Here is a 17,110-nt window from a genome sequence, read left to right as displayed (position 1 = left end):
ACCGCTTTCCACTGTTGGGTGAACACAGCCTTAGAATTACAATATTGATCCCAAAGCAGTTTGGAGTGGAGCTGATCTAGCTTAAGTCCACTTATCGTTTAAAGTGGACCTGAACTCTTGCACAGGAAAGAAGGACAATAGAGAGAAATGCACTATGTGTTTTTAGAGAGAACAGCCTGTCTAATTCCCCTTCAACTTTAAGTAATCACAAGTGTAATTTGATCTCTCAGCTGTGTCAGCACAGAAATGCAACAGTCTTCGGCACACAGCTAATATATAAACACAGGTTAACCCTTTGTCTGCTTCCATGAAAGCAGAAAGTAGACACACTGCAGATTAATTGCAGGAGTTCTGTTAGCTAGAACAAAGAAAAGTTTTTCTTTAAAGGGAACCTAAACTGAGACGGATATGGATTTTTCCTCTTAAAATAGTACCAGTTGCCTGACTCTCCTGCTGATCCTGGGTCTCTAATACTTTAAAGCTGAGTACACACGTACGATAACGATCGTTCAAAAACGAACGATAACGACAATTGGACCGATAATCGTGCGCTCCAAATTTTCCAACGATCGTTTTTTGGGACGATAACGACCGTTATCGTTCAATCCGACCGATCCAACCCGGCGGATTTTTTCGAAAGATAATCGTTCAATCGTTGCAGTGTGTACAAAGATCGTCCGATAACGCATGTTCTTATTGCCTGTCATAACGTCACTTCCGTTTGCGCACGCATTTTTTAATCGTTCGTCGTTCAGTACTTTATACTTATATCGTTCACGTGTGTACACAATCGTTCATTACGAACGATCTTTTCCGTCTAATTTGAATATCGTGTAAACGTCATGAATCGTTCGTAACGAACGATCTTTATCGTACGTCTATACGAACCCTTAGCCACAGCTCCTCAACAAGCATGCAGATCAGGTGCTCTGACTTAAGTCAGACTGGATTAGCTGCATGCTTGTTTCAGGGTTGTGATTCAGCCACTGCTGCAACAAATAAATCAGCACGCCTGCCAGGCAACTGGTATTGTTTAAAAGGAAACATCCATATCCCTGAGTTTAGGTTCCCTTTAAGGCCAAGTTCACAGTGGGACGTTAAAGTCGCGCGTTAAAACAGCATTTAACGCAGAATAACTCACTGCAATGAAAAATCAATGCCCCGTTCACAGTGCACACGTTGCGTTGGTGTCTAACGCTGCACGTTAAGTAAAAGAACTGCATGCAGTGCGTTATACACGTTATTAGCTGCGTTGGACTGTTTGCACATGCTCAGTAATGACTTGAAAGCATACTTTTCATTGCCTGTATTTTTTACTGTATCTGCTGTATGCGGCGGTAATTTTTGGGCGCGTTGCGTTGTAAGCTTGCGGTGCGACTTTAACGTGGCATCAAAACGCAACGTCCCACTGTGAATCTAGCCTAAAGGTTATTATGCGGTTGCTTAGCTTTCAGAACAGAGAGGAAGTTCTGAGTTCAGGTCCGCTTTAGGACCCAGTTTCCATTTCTGCTGGCATACAGACCATGCGCTTTTTTTCCCCCCCATCCATGAATTTGGAAGCAGCCGATTGATTCCAAAAGGCTGTCATTCCCTCCGTATTCACGTGCGGAGAATCACTCTAAAATCGCCCCAAGTGGGAACGAACCCTAGAGCAAATAACTAAGTATGTACTATATATGCTTTCCGAAAAAAAAAAAAAGAAAAAAAAAACAAAACAAAAAAAAAACACCTCTGCTCTGCATACACACAATTATCAATACATCCCAAAGCACACCAATCGTACCTCTGAAAATCCCAAGTCCCAAAACATTTAAGTACAACAAGCATGTACATGTACTCATGAGAATAAACCAAATAAACCAGTGTTATTTCTGTGTACATCAAAACACAACACTGCTTCATTCTGTGTATGCAGACAAGCACAACATCTGCAGAAGATAAATGGCCTACTCTGCCCATTTCTGTAACTACCGGGCTCTGACTCATTCCACATCACAAACCAGGGCCTAGGAGATAGATAGCACACAGAAAGAATATTCCAGTATCTGTTGTTCATTGGACTTAAATTTACCATTTTCAATCTAATTCCAGAAAAATAAACGTGCACATTTACATTTACAATTTTACTTATTACTTTTAGCCAAATACCCTGAACAAGCAGCTGCAGATCAGATGTTTCTGACAAAAATCTGACAAGAGGAGCTATATGCTTGTCTCAGGTGGGTGATTCAGATACTACTGAAGGATCAGCAGGACTGGCAGGCACCCGATCGAGCATGTCGGGCCGAGATTTCCCAGCATGTCTGATCAATACATTCAAAGTATTTTGGCCCAAAATTGGTTGAATTGTCTATCAGGCATGCTCTTAGCAGAACCGCTTTTTATCACATTTGTTAATAATTATTGAATCTGCCACCATGTCTACTGTAGTATGGCCACCTTTAGGCCTCTTGCACACTGCATGCATTTCCGATTCAGATTCCACTTTTTAATCGTTTTTTTACATCAGATTCCGATTTTTAATCTTTACTGCATGCTGCGTTTTTTGATCCGTTTTTCTGTTGAATGTATTCAGGGAAAATCGAAATTGGAATCGGAAAACGGATTTGCAGTGTGCAGGGAGCCTTAAGCCGACAGGTCCAGCTATGTCCCCTTGACGACAAGCATTCAGCAATTCCTCTTCCTGCTCGTGACGGCACACGACGGGTGCAAATGGGAAGTCAAGCGATCACAGTACTTTATGCAGAGTTGTCAGGGATCTTAAAAATCTAATCGCCGTGACGGTTGTTATCGGCGCGAGTTGCTAAACATCATTTATGTGATTGAGCGCCTGTACCCATGTCGCAAGATCGCAGAAACAACTGCTCGTCGCTCAAAAAAAAAAAAAAAATCACAGGTCAGAAAAATCGTATTGTGGGTACAGGCCTGTCTGCCATGTATGCATTTGTTTAAAGGAAACCTGTAATCCCGGTGATGAGAGTGCAAACGAGGATGCGTTCTGGGCAGGGCTGTGCAGGCGCAATGGCCGGCGATTGAAAAAAGTGAAACTGAGCCATGGATCATTCAGCACTGGCACGGGCACACTGCGGCTGCAGGGGGCATGTAAATGAAATTTTTATTTTTAAATCATTACAGGTTTACAAACAACTGAATGTTGCATTGCTCAGTAACGGTTCCTCTTTGTATAAATGTTTATTTTGTGATCTTCTGGGCTAATCTGGGAACAAAAGTGAGTTTTGCACTCAGAAGCACTAATTGTGTACATCTGTGTGTCCTGATATCCAGATCTACAAACAAACCTGTGACTCCTGATACACAATATCTTGTTCATCTGCCTATGTTCTAGAAGTACACAGAGACCTATTGTGTGATCATTGTTTACATTAGCGTGTCCCACCCCAGAGCCAGGTCTTTGTACATCCCTGAGCTGCACTGACCTGGTGTTCTGTTGGCTTAACCCCTGATAGTGTTTGTGATGACAGACGGATTTCTACTATTCTACACATTGATATATGAAAAACATGCACAGGGCTTAATTCACAGAGCATTATCAAACGTTTATCAAACACTTCATCAAACGTTTGATAATTTACCTCATGGGTAAAATCTCATTTTGAATTCACTAAGGTGTTATAGATTTATTGATCATTTCATCGATAAAACATTCGATAAATCTATAACACCTTAGTGAATTCAAAATGAGATTTTACCCATGAGGTAAATTATCAAACGTTTGATAAAGCTCCGTGAATTGAGGCCATAGTCACATCCTTAAAGGAACTCAGAGCTGAACAATTAGGGCCCTTTTCCACCAGCGCGTTTGCGCTGGCTGAATCGCAAAAACGCAAACCGCTAGCGATTTTACAATCGCTACGGTTTGCTTTTTAACATAGGAATCGCGGTAGGTCATTTCCACTACCGCGATTCGCTTTTGACGGGAACGCGAACGCGCGGCGGAGCGATATTTGCCGCGATTTTGCTATGCAGTGCATAGCATAGCAAAATCGCGGCCGCGAACGTCGGGGAATCGCCGGTTTTGCGATTCAGCAATCGCTAGCGTTCAGCGTGAACGCTAGCGACTGCAGGTGGAAAAGGGCCCTTAAAAAGATTTTATACATACCTGGGGCTTCCTCCAGCTCCATCCACTCTGATTGCTCCCCCGCCGCTGCCCTCTGCTTCGGGAACCGGGTTGCGTCACTGACTTCAGTCGCGGCCTGCTACACAGGAAAAGTGGCTGCTGGAAAGATATGCAAACAGCGAATATCTCTTACGTTAGACTGGCCCCAAATGACGGAAGTGCGGGGACACGGTTCCGGAAGCTGCGGGCAGAGGAGGACGGCGGTGTGGGAGTGATCAGAGCGGATGGGGCTGGAGGAAGCCCCGGGTATGTATAAAATCTTTTAAATTGTTCAGCTCTAGTACACTTTAAGTGCCCATTTTAAGGGAATTATCATATTTTTGGTAAGATCATTCAGATTGAAAAAAACAGATGATATTTAATTGATCCACACCGCTAACGAATCCAATTTGCTATCATATCTGAACCAGTTATGATCGTATTTGTGAAACAAATCCACCATGTGGAATGATCATTTCTTTAACCATTTGCTTACTGGACGACTCTGGCCATAGACGTCCTTTTCCTATTTTGCTGAGTGATTACCTCACAGTAATCACGGAGTCAGGAGCTCTGCTGTCAAGATACAGCAGAGCTAGCAGATGCAGTGATGAGCACACGCGGCGCAGCGAATGGAAATCTACATCTTGGCAGGAATAAGAGGACACCAACGGTGCAAAGATTTCAATCAGCATGCTCCAGAACCAGTTAAAGGGAACCTTAAACTTGTTAAAAAAAAATGAGTTTTACTTACCTGGGGCATCTACCAGCCCCTTGCAGCCATCCTGTGCCCTCGCAGTCACTCATGGCTCCTCTGGTCCCCCGCTGCCAGCTAGTTATGTTTTTGCCTACTGTGAGTCAGCCGGCCGCCATGCGTCCGTTTTTACGCATCCCTGCTGGTGCAGGAAGCTATTGCAAACATCAACAAGTACATTTTTACGTGTTACGGTTGTAATGCGTAAAATTTTACGCATTACACCCGTAACAATGTACTTGTTGATGTCTGTAATAGCTTCCTGCACCAGCAGGGATGCGTAAAAACGTACGCATGGCGGCCGGCCGACTCCCAGTCGGAAAAAAACGACACTAGCTGGCAGCGGGGGACCAGAGGAGCCATGAGTGACTGCGAGCAGGGCCGGAGCTACCATAGGAAAAAATGGGCAATTCCCTAGATCTTGTAGGGGCCCCCAAGGTGTCCCTCCCCCATCTTAACTGTTGCTCCCCAGGGACTCTGCAGAGTCAGTTAAGTTGGGAGTTGATTGGGGGGAGGGTCAGTAGCCAGCTCAGGGGCCCAGGAGGGAAATTTGGCTGCAACAAAGGGCCTCTAATGACGCTTTTTGGTTGGGGGGGGGTGTCTGTTGGGGGCCCCCAGGCTAATTTTGCCCTAGGGCCCAATTGTTACTTGAACCGGCCCTGACTGCGAGGGCACAGGATGGCTGCAGGGGGCTGGTAGATGCCCCAGGTAAGTAAAACTCTTTTTTTTTTTTTTTTTACAGTTAAGGTTCCCTTTAAAGAGAACCCAATACGGAAAAAAAGTCTCAGGGTTCATACTTACCTGGCGTTTCCTCCAGCCCCACTGAGGCCACTCAGTCCCTTGCCATCTCCCCAGGCTGCTCCTGTGACCCGCTGGACGGCACGGTATTCTGGTCAAGTTGCATGTCCCTGCACATGCGCGGTCCACGCCCGCTCACATGGCTAGGAGCGTTCTGCGCCGTGGTTCCTGTACAGGCGCACACTGCTCCCGGCCAAGGAAGTGCCGAAGTATCACTTGGCCAGGGTACTGGGCCATCCAGAGTGGGACAGGAGCGCCCGGAAAGACGGCCAGGGACCGAGAGGCCTCAAGGGTGCTGGAGGAAGCCCCAGTTTAGTATAAAACCTGAGACTTCTTTCATCTCAGGTACACTTTGAGGAAAGGATTGATAATGCAATCATTCAGGATCAACTGGGCCCATCAGCTTCACAGTTTTCAATACAACCGTAATAATCTAATCACTAAAAATTGTTCTGTTAATGGGCTCCTTTAGAAGAAGTCTGAGTAGTGCAATGTGGATGTGCAAACACCAACTGATGATGAATAGCTATTCCGTAGGGTTCCCGGGCTACAACTCGGAGGGGGACAAGTATTTGACGCCGCCGGAGATTATAGCGGCAGCAGGGTGAGCCGACATTCGTTGCTCACCAGCAGCATACTAAGAAGTATGCCCAATCTTGTATATATATATATATATATATATATATATATATATATATATATATATATATATATATATATATATATATATATATATATATATATATATATATATATATATATATATATATATATATATATATATATATATATATATATATATATATATATATATATATATATATATATATATATATATTAACAACCTGATGTCCGTACCGCAGTATGAGGGCGAGTTCACACTAGCTCCACTACAAGACCATTTCCTAGACCACATCAACAGGAACCATTTGGGAAAGCATGTACCTGTTCACATGTCTGTCTCCTCTGTTCCAGGTTTGAGCGTTGTGTTCCCACAACGCACAAACCAGACCTGCACGATTTTTCAGACAACGGATGCACTGCCATAGAACAGCAATTGTGGTGGGCACTGGCAGAGCTGCCAAAAAGGACAGCATGCCCAAACTGTATGGATATGCTTCTACTCTGACACGGCGTGAACTGAGCCTCAGGCCAATTTAAGGCCACGTTCGCATTGATGCGTGGCAGTGAAACTGTCTCTCTGTAGCGCAATGCACCACCTATGTGACACTCACAGTGAGGCAGGTGAGTTGTGATACTTGTATAACGTGTTGTGGTACAATAAAGCACTGCATTACTGATAAACGCATGTATTAACAATAGCAGTGAAGCACACTTTTAATTGACTGTATGCTTTACTGTACCCAATGCAACACGGCCGTAACTTGTGGCACTACTTTTGTGTTCGGTTGCATTATGTTCCTGTTATACAGGAAACACAATGCAGCGTCCCACTGTGAACGTGTTGTTTAGGATGTGAAAGGAAACGCACACAAACATACATACTCCATGCAGGCAGTGCTCACAATGGAGGCACAAAGAGTTTTAGGGCTCGTTTCCACTATAGCGAATCCGCATGCGGGCACTGCATGCGGATTCGCATACTTAATGTTAGTGGATGGGGCTGTTTCCACGTGTGCGGCAGCGTTTTTCGGTGCGGGGAAAATCTGCACGACCGATTCGCGTGCGGCAGGAATGCGGGCGAATCGCCGCTAATGTATTCAATAGGAAAAAATCGCATGCGGCTTTGTCATGCGGATTTCCCCGCAATTTCGCATGCAATTTCGCATAAACGCCAATGGAACTTAACACAGGCAGTGACATGGTTAAATTCGCATGGCTCCTTGTCATGCGAAATCGCATGCGAAATCGCGGGTAAATCTGCATGCGGAAACGCAGCCGCATGCGATTTCTTCAGCGGTGGAATCCAGGCGATTCCGCACCGCTACAGTGGAAACGAGCCCTCAACCATCATGCTGACCCCTCTGTGGTTATAGATATAGGCCTCAATTCTGGTAGGGTAATCAAACAAATTACCTCATGTGAGATAATTTACTTCATGAGGTAATGACATTTAGCAATTCTGGTAGGTTTTAGTCATGTTTTACCTCATGAGGTAAATTATGAGGTAACTTGCATTAATTTTACCAAAAATAGCTATTCTCATGGAAATTAGGGGGCATGTTAGCACATAATTTACCGATCAGTTTAAGGCCTCTTGCACACTGCAAGCGATTCTGATTCAGATTCCGCTTTTTAATCGGTTTTTACATCCAATTCAGATTCCGATTTGCAGTGTGCAGGGAGCAAACTGCAAATCGGAATGGGATGTAAAAACCGATTAAAAAGCGGAATCGGAATCGCTTGCAGTGTGCAAGAGGCCTTAGACATCAAACTATAGTTGTTGGAAACGATTGTTACCGACAACATCTCCCGACGATCGTTCGTAAAAAGTGCACGAACGGTCATTAAAACGAACGACCAACGAGATATGTCGTTGGTAAAGAACGATCCATTCTGCCAGATCTTTTCCAATGACCATCGTTCAAAAAGTAATGTCTGTACAACGATCGGTCGTGGATCGTTTGTTCTCAAAGCTTTGCACATGCTCAAACAGTTCTTTTTGACACTTGTGTTTGAAATCAGTTTATACATGTTGCGCACGCAACGCTCGTTCCAAGATCGTTCGTACACAAACGAAGTTCAAAGTAGCCTTTCTTCAAACGATCATCGGCCGATACCTCCTTTGACATCGTTCGTCGTTCAGAACGAACGATCGTTATCGTAAGTCTGTACGTACCCTACGTTTGCGGTTTGCAGAAGCGTTTCTGCCTCAGTGTAAAGAATAGGGAAACCGCAAACCGCTCTGAAAATCGCTACATCAGAGCGGTTTGCCATGCGTTTTTGTTACATAAGCTGTTCAGTAACAGCTTTTACTGTAACAATATGTGTAATCTGCTACACAAAGACGCAACCAAAACCGCTAGGTATGTTTAGAAAAGGACTCTAAACATGCCTAGAATCACTCTGAAATCTGCTCCTTAAACCGCTAGCGTTTTGTGGATCTGCTAGGGGTCTTGGTGTGCACTGGACCTCAGTGTCGTTCCTAGGCAGGCTGTGAAATAGAAAAGAATATTAGAAATAAAACTCCAAATATTTACTGGATTTTTTATATATATATATATATATATATATATATATATATATATATATATATATATATATATATATATATATATATATATATATATATATATATATATATATATATATATATATAATGCCAATAAATATACTTTCCATATGAAAGAGGAAATATCTCATGAGGTATTTTACTACAAAAAAAATATTTACCTCATATAGCTACCAGAATTGAGGCCATTGTGTTAATTTCATGTACTGTACAACATACACCACAATATAAAGCATGTCAAAATGCACCAAAATAAAGAAAAATGTTTAGACTGCCTCCGCACAAACAACAGAGTGAGACAGAGTTCTAATGTGTTCCAACCAGATGCCAAGTTTCACAGGAGCTGTGGTCCGCAATACCGTGGATACAAATTCATGCATTTTCAAGTGCCCCAGTAGTGAGCATAGACTAGGAGAGTGGGCATGTTACTCCTGCACCAAGCCAAGTGCATACACTGCTAAAATGTGCCAAATATGGAAAGGTGTAATCCAGTGTCCTGTTCTCAGCTATACTGTATATAGATTATACTGGGCAGGGTTCTCTTCATTCCCATGTCATCTTTTGGTGGCTTATTGTGCACTCATTGCATATTGTGCAGTGTACTGAACCCATGCTTTTCATTACAAATGGGGACAATAGGCTGCTGAAACCAGAAATATTTTCATATAATGTCAATCACTGTTATTGATCATAACGTTAATCATTTGTGACCATCTGACAGGGCCAGTTCTCCCAAGCTCTGCTGCACTGCCTTGTAGAACAGTGGGCACTGGACAGGCAACTGACAAGTGGAAGTGCTTTCGCATGGACTCTTTTACACCAGTCCGCTCCAGTTTGTTGCGCACAGATACAACACAACCTTGCACATTTTTCCAAGCAAAGGCTGCACTGTCGTTTAATGACATTTAATGCATTGCATCCGCACTCAACACAGTGATTATAAGCTGATGCAGTCGTTATAGACCGCCTCAGCCGAGCTGGCATGTATGGTGAGCCGTCCTGGGGCCCACTGCTCCCCCTGTTCTCCTTTCTGCTCCTCCAATGCTAACTGCCCACAGGCACCCTCTTCCGGGTCACCGAGTTGGGCATCACTGCGCCTGCTCGCGTCCCACAGTATGCGACTGCAGCTAGGAGCGCTCCATGCATGCGCATTGTGTGCGCAGCCGAGCCTTCGCAGGCGCAGTGATGCCCGACTTCGGAGACCAGGCAATTAGCAGCATCGGAGGGGCAGAAAGTAGACGCAACAATACCAGTTGCATGGCAGCCCAGATGATCTATTCGGCTGCAGTAGTGTCTGAATAACACCAGAAACAAGCATGCAGCTAATCTTTTCAAATCTGACAATGTCAGAAACACTTGGTCTGCTGTATCCTTGTTCAGGGTCTATGGCTAAAAGTATTAGAGACAGAGGATCAACAGGACTGCCAGGCAACTGGTATTGCTTAAAAGGAAATAAATATGGCAGCCTCCATAAACCTCTCACTTCGGGTGTCCGTTAAGGCTTCTTGCACACCAAGACGTTGCATTAGGTGCCACGTTAAGGTCGCATAACGTGCACCTAACACAATGTATGGTGCTGCAAGAGCCGACGGTAGAGTGAGCCGCGTCAGGCGGCTCGACTCCTATAATGTCTCCCAGATTGGCGCTGATTGGCCAGCGGGACCACGTGATGCGGAGCGAGACACTCCGCATCACGTGGTCCCGCCGGCCAATCAGCGCCCGCCAGTGCAGTGAATATTAAGTAGCCATGTGCGCGGCTACTGTAGCTGGCTCTCCCCGCCTCCTCTCCGCCCCCCACTGCGCATGTGCAAACAGTCTAACGCGGCTATAGCCGCTCCAACGCCGTAGCATGCTGCACTTTGCGCAGAACGTGCAGCGTTACATGTAACGCAACGTGGGCTGTGTGAACAGCCCACTTGTGTTACATTGCTGTGCGTTGGGGGAGCGTTACAGGCGCACTAACGTGCACCTGTAACGTCTTGGTGTGTAAGCAGCCTAAAGGGAAGGTCCAAGCAAAATAAAAAAATGAGTTTCACTTACCTGGGTTTTATACCAGCCCCATGCAGCCATGCTGTGCCCTCGTAGTCACTCACTGCTGCTCCAGTCCCCCGCTGGCAGCTTGCCAACCTCGGAGGTCGGTGGGCCGCATTGCGTAAATTTTTACGCATTCCCGCTAGTGCAGGAACATGAACACATACATTTTTACGCGTTAGTGGTGCAACACGTAAAAATGTACGCGTTGCACCACTAACGCGTAAAAATGTATGTGTTCATGTTCCTGCACTAGCGGGAATGCATAAATTTTTACGCATTCCCGCTAGTGCAGGAACATAAACACATACATTTTTACGCGTTAGTGGTGCAACACGTAAAAATGTACGCGTTGCACCACTAACGCGTAAAAATGTATGTGTTCATGTTCCTGCACTAGCGGGAATGCAAAAAAATGTACGCAATGCGGCCCGCCGACCTCCGAGGTCGGCAAGCTGCCAGCGGGGGACTGGAGCAGTAGTGAGTGACTACGAGAGCACAGCATGGCTGCATGGGGCTGGTAGAAGACCCAGGTAAGTGAAACTCATTTTTTTTTATTTTACCCTGACCTTCCTTTTAAATAAATGCACACCAGGACCCTCGGCCATGGCTGGCAGCCACTGGTCTTCAGGGCATGGCCCTCACTTCGGCTGGCATCTCCTCTCACGCAACTTTAGGGTCTGTTTCCACTGAGCCAGCTATGCAATCACACCGCAATACGATTTCAGACAGCAAGCCATTGCCTGAATAGGCAGCGTTTTCCCGTGCAACTTGTTAGCAGGAAACCGCTGCGGATTCAGCCCTTAGGGCTCTTTCACACCAGAGCCCATTTTCTGTGGTTCAACGCAAAGTCAAAACTTCGCTTTAACCAAGGTAAAATGAAAGTCCTTAGACTTTCATTTTACCTTTCACACCCGACGCTGCGTTTCGATGCTTTTAATCATCGGTGGCCGGTGTTTTCCAGTCGGGTTAATTAATACCGCCACTGATTGTGTCACACCGCTACACCCCGACGACACGCCGCAGGGCATATAACTCGTGCAGGAGAACAGCTCCTGCACGCGTTCTAGATGTGAAAGAGCCCTAAAGAAAACAGGCCCTTACTAAACCTATTTGGTTGGTGGCGTGGACAGTCCACATTTCTTACAAATTGGTGGTCGCAAATTGCCCAAGTAGCCATTGTTCTATGAGGTTTCCCGCCGGGTCACCTCAACCAGACTAGCTCAGATATATCAATACGGCTGATTTTTCTTCCCATCAGAAGTTGAGCATGCTATGGACGACGGATCTCTGGCAGATTTGATCAGTTATCCAATTTTCTGGAAATCTGTACATGTATGGACAATTGCCAGCCTATAAACATCCTGATGCCAATCTCTGTATATGCCAGCCTTTGGTATGACACGGAAATGCGTTTGTGGTTGCCTGTTTCTATAAACTAGCAGTGCCCACCGTTCGTACAGATGCCCGTGTAACACATGTTCACTCTTGTGCCAAGCTTAGTACGGCACACTCTTCTGCAACTGGCCAGAATATGCCATATACACTGTAGCGCCCGCTCCTCTGCCTAGTGCTTTGTATAGCAGGAGCCTTGTGTAACGTCTGGCAGGCCAGCTGCCAGTGCCCCATAACACAGTCGGTACCTCATGAGGGCATAACGCTGCTCGAGTGACCCCAGTCAGTTACAGTGCCCGATGTACCCCGTACAGCTCAGTGGCCGCCACTCACCTTCCGTTCCTGTCACTGCAAACTGCAGCTGCTTCCACACAGCGCACGCGTCAATACCCGGGCCCAGGGCTAGAGCACAATTCTCGCCTCCACTAAAAACGTACAGTTCAAATAGTTCTTCTATTCCAAACGTCACTGAGACACGTCACTGCCGCGATCCCTAGAGCCAGCCCCCGTGTATACAGACACACAGTGTTCTGCTGCTCTGTATCAGCTCCATGTGATTGTAGGTTGATAATGGGCTCTATTCTCAAAGAGCCAAAAGTACCGCAAAATTTTACCGGTAAATTCCCGCCAGCGGTAAACTCCGCATTTTTTTAGCATTCACTAACATTTTCCGCATGTTTGCCGCATGCGGGAAAAAAGATGCGGAAACAGGCATTATTCATGCGGGAATCATGCGGTAAAAAGGTCGCATGAAAAAGTGTTTAAAAAAAAAAAGTTAAAGTCCACCAAGCACAGCCCTTAAGCCTCCACACTTCATTAAAGTCAATGGGATGCGGAATATATCACCTACTTCTTGTAGGTGATAAAAATTCGGTAATTAACGAAGAAAAGATGCGCCTGAACATCTTTGAGAATTGATCTTTTATTGCGGAAAATACCGACTTTTGCGGAAATTTTACCGCATGAATCCCGCACTTTTATCACACTTTTTCCGCATGCGGAAAAAACATGCGGAACATTTTGAGAATCCCAACTTGCCGGTATTTTGGGTGCAAACTTCCCGCATGTACTTTACCGCATGCGGAAACTCATTGAGAATAGAGCCCATTGTGTGTCTTTATGGAGAGATCCAGTAATGTTATTGGAGGAAAATCCAAGCTTTCAACTGTGCCTTTTTATGGAAAGCAATCTACCTACCTATAAGGGCTAAGTTCGATCTAAACTAAAGGGGCCCGTACACTGGTCGATTTCAGCCATCGATTGATCGATCAATTCTATAGAATCGATTCTATCAAATTTATCGATTTGCTGCCGATTTCGATCAATTTGATCTATCTGACAGAATGGAAGATCTAGGTCGAACTGCTGCTGGTAGCAGATCCATGGCCCATAGAGTTGCATTAGATCTTGTGTAATTTCTTCTCTTCCTTGTTACTATCGCTATGTTCCCTATATGCACCGTGGGGTTGTCATGAAAAGTAATTTCGTTGTGTTACACAATGACAATAAAGCAGTGGCGTAGCTTAGAAGCTTTGGGCCCCGATGCAAGTTTTACATGGGGCCCCCCCCCCCAAGCACTCTATACATAACAATTGATACAGCGCGCCAAAACTTGCCAATGGCAACTACAGTGTCAGAGGTGCAAGAAGGGGATGGGGAACAGTTTGTTAACTATTATCACTATTCAAAGTATCTATGAAAGTAATTATTATGAGCACAGGACCAATAGAGAGCTAATACTGCAGTTTCATGGAGGGCCCTACGGGGCCCCTCTGGCCCAAGGGCCCCGATGCGGTCGCAACCTCTGCACCCCCTATTGCTACGCCCCTGCAATAAAGTGAATTGAATTGAATGGTCCAAGAATGCATTTAGATCGTTTTTTAATAGATTTCATTCTGAAATTTATTGGAAATCTGTTCCAAGTGTGTGGAACACATCAGATAGATTCCTGTCAGATTCGACTTGACAGGCATCTGAGAGAAATCTATCTGATGGTCGAATCTGCTGCAGATTGATAAGTGTATGGCCACCTGCAGACGCGCTTTACGGCTCTTTACGACGGGGAATGCGAAAGAAGAGGACGCTTTGCCCGAGGACGACTGGCAGTCGGCCGAAAACGAAACTTAGCCGCAGAGGGAGACCGGAGGGCACCGAAGGACCGGCACGGGCACAGGACGGCTGCAGGAAGCTTGGGAAAGCCCCCAGGTAAGTGATTTTTTTCCCCCCACAGTTAAGGTTCCCTTTAAGGGCTAGTTTACACTGGGCGCTTTTTCAGCGCTTTGCTGATCCCTGACGATCAGCAAAGCACTGCTTCTAATGTATCCCTATGGACAGGGTAGTAACTAGACTTAATAGGGTCCCCCTGCAAATATGATAGCATAGGGCCCCCTTGGTACCCGAACCCCTTGCAGGTCACATGATTGGGAGCCGGTGAATGGCAGCAGAGAGTGTTTTGCTCTAATGCAGCGGCTGGAAGGAGGGAAAAAAATTACACACGCTCCTGCACACGGTTTTTGTGAACGAACAGGAAGGTTTTTTTGTTAACTGGCTGCACTTGTGGTTGGGGAGAGTGATGAGGAGGGGCTCCCAAAGCCTCTGGGCGCCCCTGAGATGGCAGGGGTCGCAAGGGGTGATTGCTACGCATGTGCCCAGTGTTGCCAACCGCCCATGAAAATACGGGTGGTCCGCCTTTTTAACCCGAAAAAGGCAGTGTCCGTACCTGCCCGTACTTGAGGAAAGGCGACCGTCCACCGTCCGTTGGCAGGCAGGACGTAAACTGACTGCGGCATCTAATAGGCAGCAGAGCAGGGCTACAGGAAGATGGCTGCCAAAGCCCTGCTTTGGAGACTATTTATGTCTCCAGTACAGGGCTTCGGGCGCCATCTTCCCGTAGCCCTGCTCCCCCTGTGAGTGTGAGGCTGAGCACGGGAATTGTGCAGCTGCTGGCTGCGAAGAGTCAGACTGTGGAGCTGTGCTGGAGGAAGGCCGGGACTCAGGAGAGGAGTGGTCTGCAGGTGAGTAAATGTTGCCCACATTACTGGTGAAATGTGTTGCCCATGCCCACATGTATTACTGGTGACAGGTGCTGCCCATGCCCACATGTATTACTTGTTACAGGTCCTGCCCATGCCTACATGTATTACTGGTGACAGGTGCTGCCCATGTCCACATGTATTACTGGTGACAGGGGCTGCCCATGCCCACATGTATTACTGGTGACAGGTGCTGCTCATGCCCACATGAAAACCGACAGATGAGTGTACTCCCAGCCTCAGTTTATTACTCTCACTCTGTCCTCCTCTGATGGAGCAGAACTGGCTCTGCAGACTCCTGCATCACTACAGTACACAGCACTTGGGGAGGGGTGGAGTGGTTGGGGGTTGGGTACTGTACGCAAGAGCCTGCTGCCCACTGAATAGGGACTGTCTACAAATCTTTGTCTATAAAATTTTGTATGATTCGTGACAGCATGCGCAGTACTGTCACGCCAGCCACCGTGATGACGACAAATATCATCTTTCAGGAAGAGGGAGCTCGACACTCGGTCCCGGTGTCGCCGGGAGTCATTTCTGAGCAGGGACTGGGAGAGGAGCCAGAAGGACGTCGAGGGACCTCCCGACCTATGGTGGGCTGGAGAAAGCCCCAGGTAAGTTCAGATTCTGTTTTTATTCACTGCTCGGAGTCCCTTTACTGAGAGGGATATGGATGTTTCATTTTAAACAATACTAGTTGCTTGTCAGTCCTGCTGATCTCTTTGGCTGCAGTAGTGGCTGAATCACACACCTGAAACAAGCATGCAGCTAATCCAGTCTGACTTCAGTCAGAGCACCTGATCTGCATGCTTGTTGAGGGGCTGTGGCTAAAAGTATTAGAGACACAGGATCAGCAGGAGAGTCAGGCAACTGGTATTATTTTTAAAGGCAAAATCCATATCCTTCTCAATTTAGGTTCCCTTTAAAGGGAAGGTTCAGGGACCCTGCAAAAAAAATAAAAATACACATCCACTTACCTGGGGCTTCCTCTGGCCCGTGGCAGGCAGGAGGTGCCCTCGGCGCCGCTCCGCAGGCTTCTGGTGGCCGACCCGACCTGGCCAGGCCAGCGACTAGGTCGGGCCTCTTCTGCGCTCCATTGTGCGTTCCACGCCGGCGCGCTGACGTCATCGGACGTCCTCCGGGCTGTACTGGGCAGGCTCAGAACTACTGAGCAAAATCGCCCCAAAAATGGTACAGGCACCACTTTGCGGAGCGCAAAGCGGACAAAACGTGCTGATATGAACCTTCTCATAGAGAATCATTGCACAAGCGTTTTAAGGGCGAAAAACGCCTGCGCTTGAAAAAGGGCCGAAAACGCCCTTTGTGTGAACAAGCCCAAACTGAGGTTTGTGAGGACTAAAGACATATTTTGTCACATTTATAAAAATCCTGGTGAAACATAAGTGTGTGCATGTGCCACCTAGTGTTTGTTTATGGAGACCTCATATTGCACTGTTTCAGCTCAGAAGTGGAGAAGGAAGCAGGCCACATGCCCACTACACCGCCATGAAGGGTCATGAAACATCACTCAACATTTGCAATGTATATCTTTCATTTTCTGTTTTCCAGAAGTTACTTACTGTAGAAGTGTTAAAGTGGACCCAAATTAAAAATACAAGATTTCAGAAATAAAATCTATTTTCTAAATTATAATAATAAATAGCAGTCTTTTTTCAGCTGCATGATGACAAATATAAAATATTTCACATTTATTGGAGAAACCCCTCCCTTCCTTTCAAATTGCCGGGACAGAATACGGCAAACTGGTGGAGTAGATGGTGTCCAGCAAA

General features: G+C 46.1%; 1 protein-coding gene across 2 annotated transcripts in view; it reads right to left on the bottom strand.

Moving 5' to 3' along the window:
• Positions 1-12,721, bottom strand: part of NT5C2 (5'-nucleotidase, cytosolic II) — a 156,012-nt gene extending 143,291 nt beyond the window's left edge. The window contains exon 1 of one of the 2 annotated variants that reach the window (XM_068257522.1): positions 12,622-12,721. The gene's annotated coding sequence lies outside the window, so the exon portion shown is untranslated. Of the gene's footprint in view, positions 1-12,536; positions 12,586-12,621 lie in introns of those variants that run through there. The other variant, XM_068257523.1, reaches the window with a different exon arrangement.
• Positions 12,722-17,110: the final 4,389 nt, after the last annotated feature.

The sequence above is a fragment of the Hyperolius riggenbachi genome, chromosome 10, assembly GCF_040937935.1.
Source record: "Hyperolius riggenbachi isolate aHypRig1 chromosome 10, aHypRig1.pri, whole genome shotgun sequence".
NCBI classification, from domain to species: domain Eukaryota; kingdom Metazoa; phylum Chordata; class Amphibia; order Anura; family Hyperoliidae; genus Hyperolius; species Hyperolius riggenbachi.
This window is presented reverse-complemented; position numbering and strand designations above follow the sequence as displayed.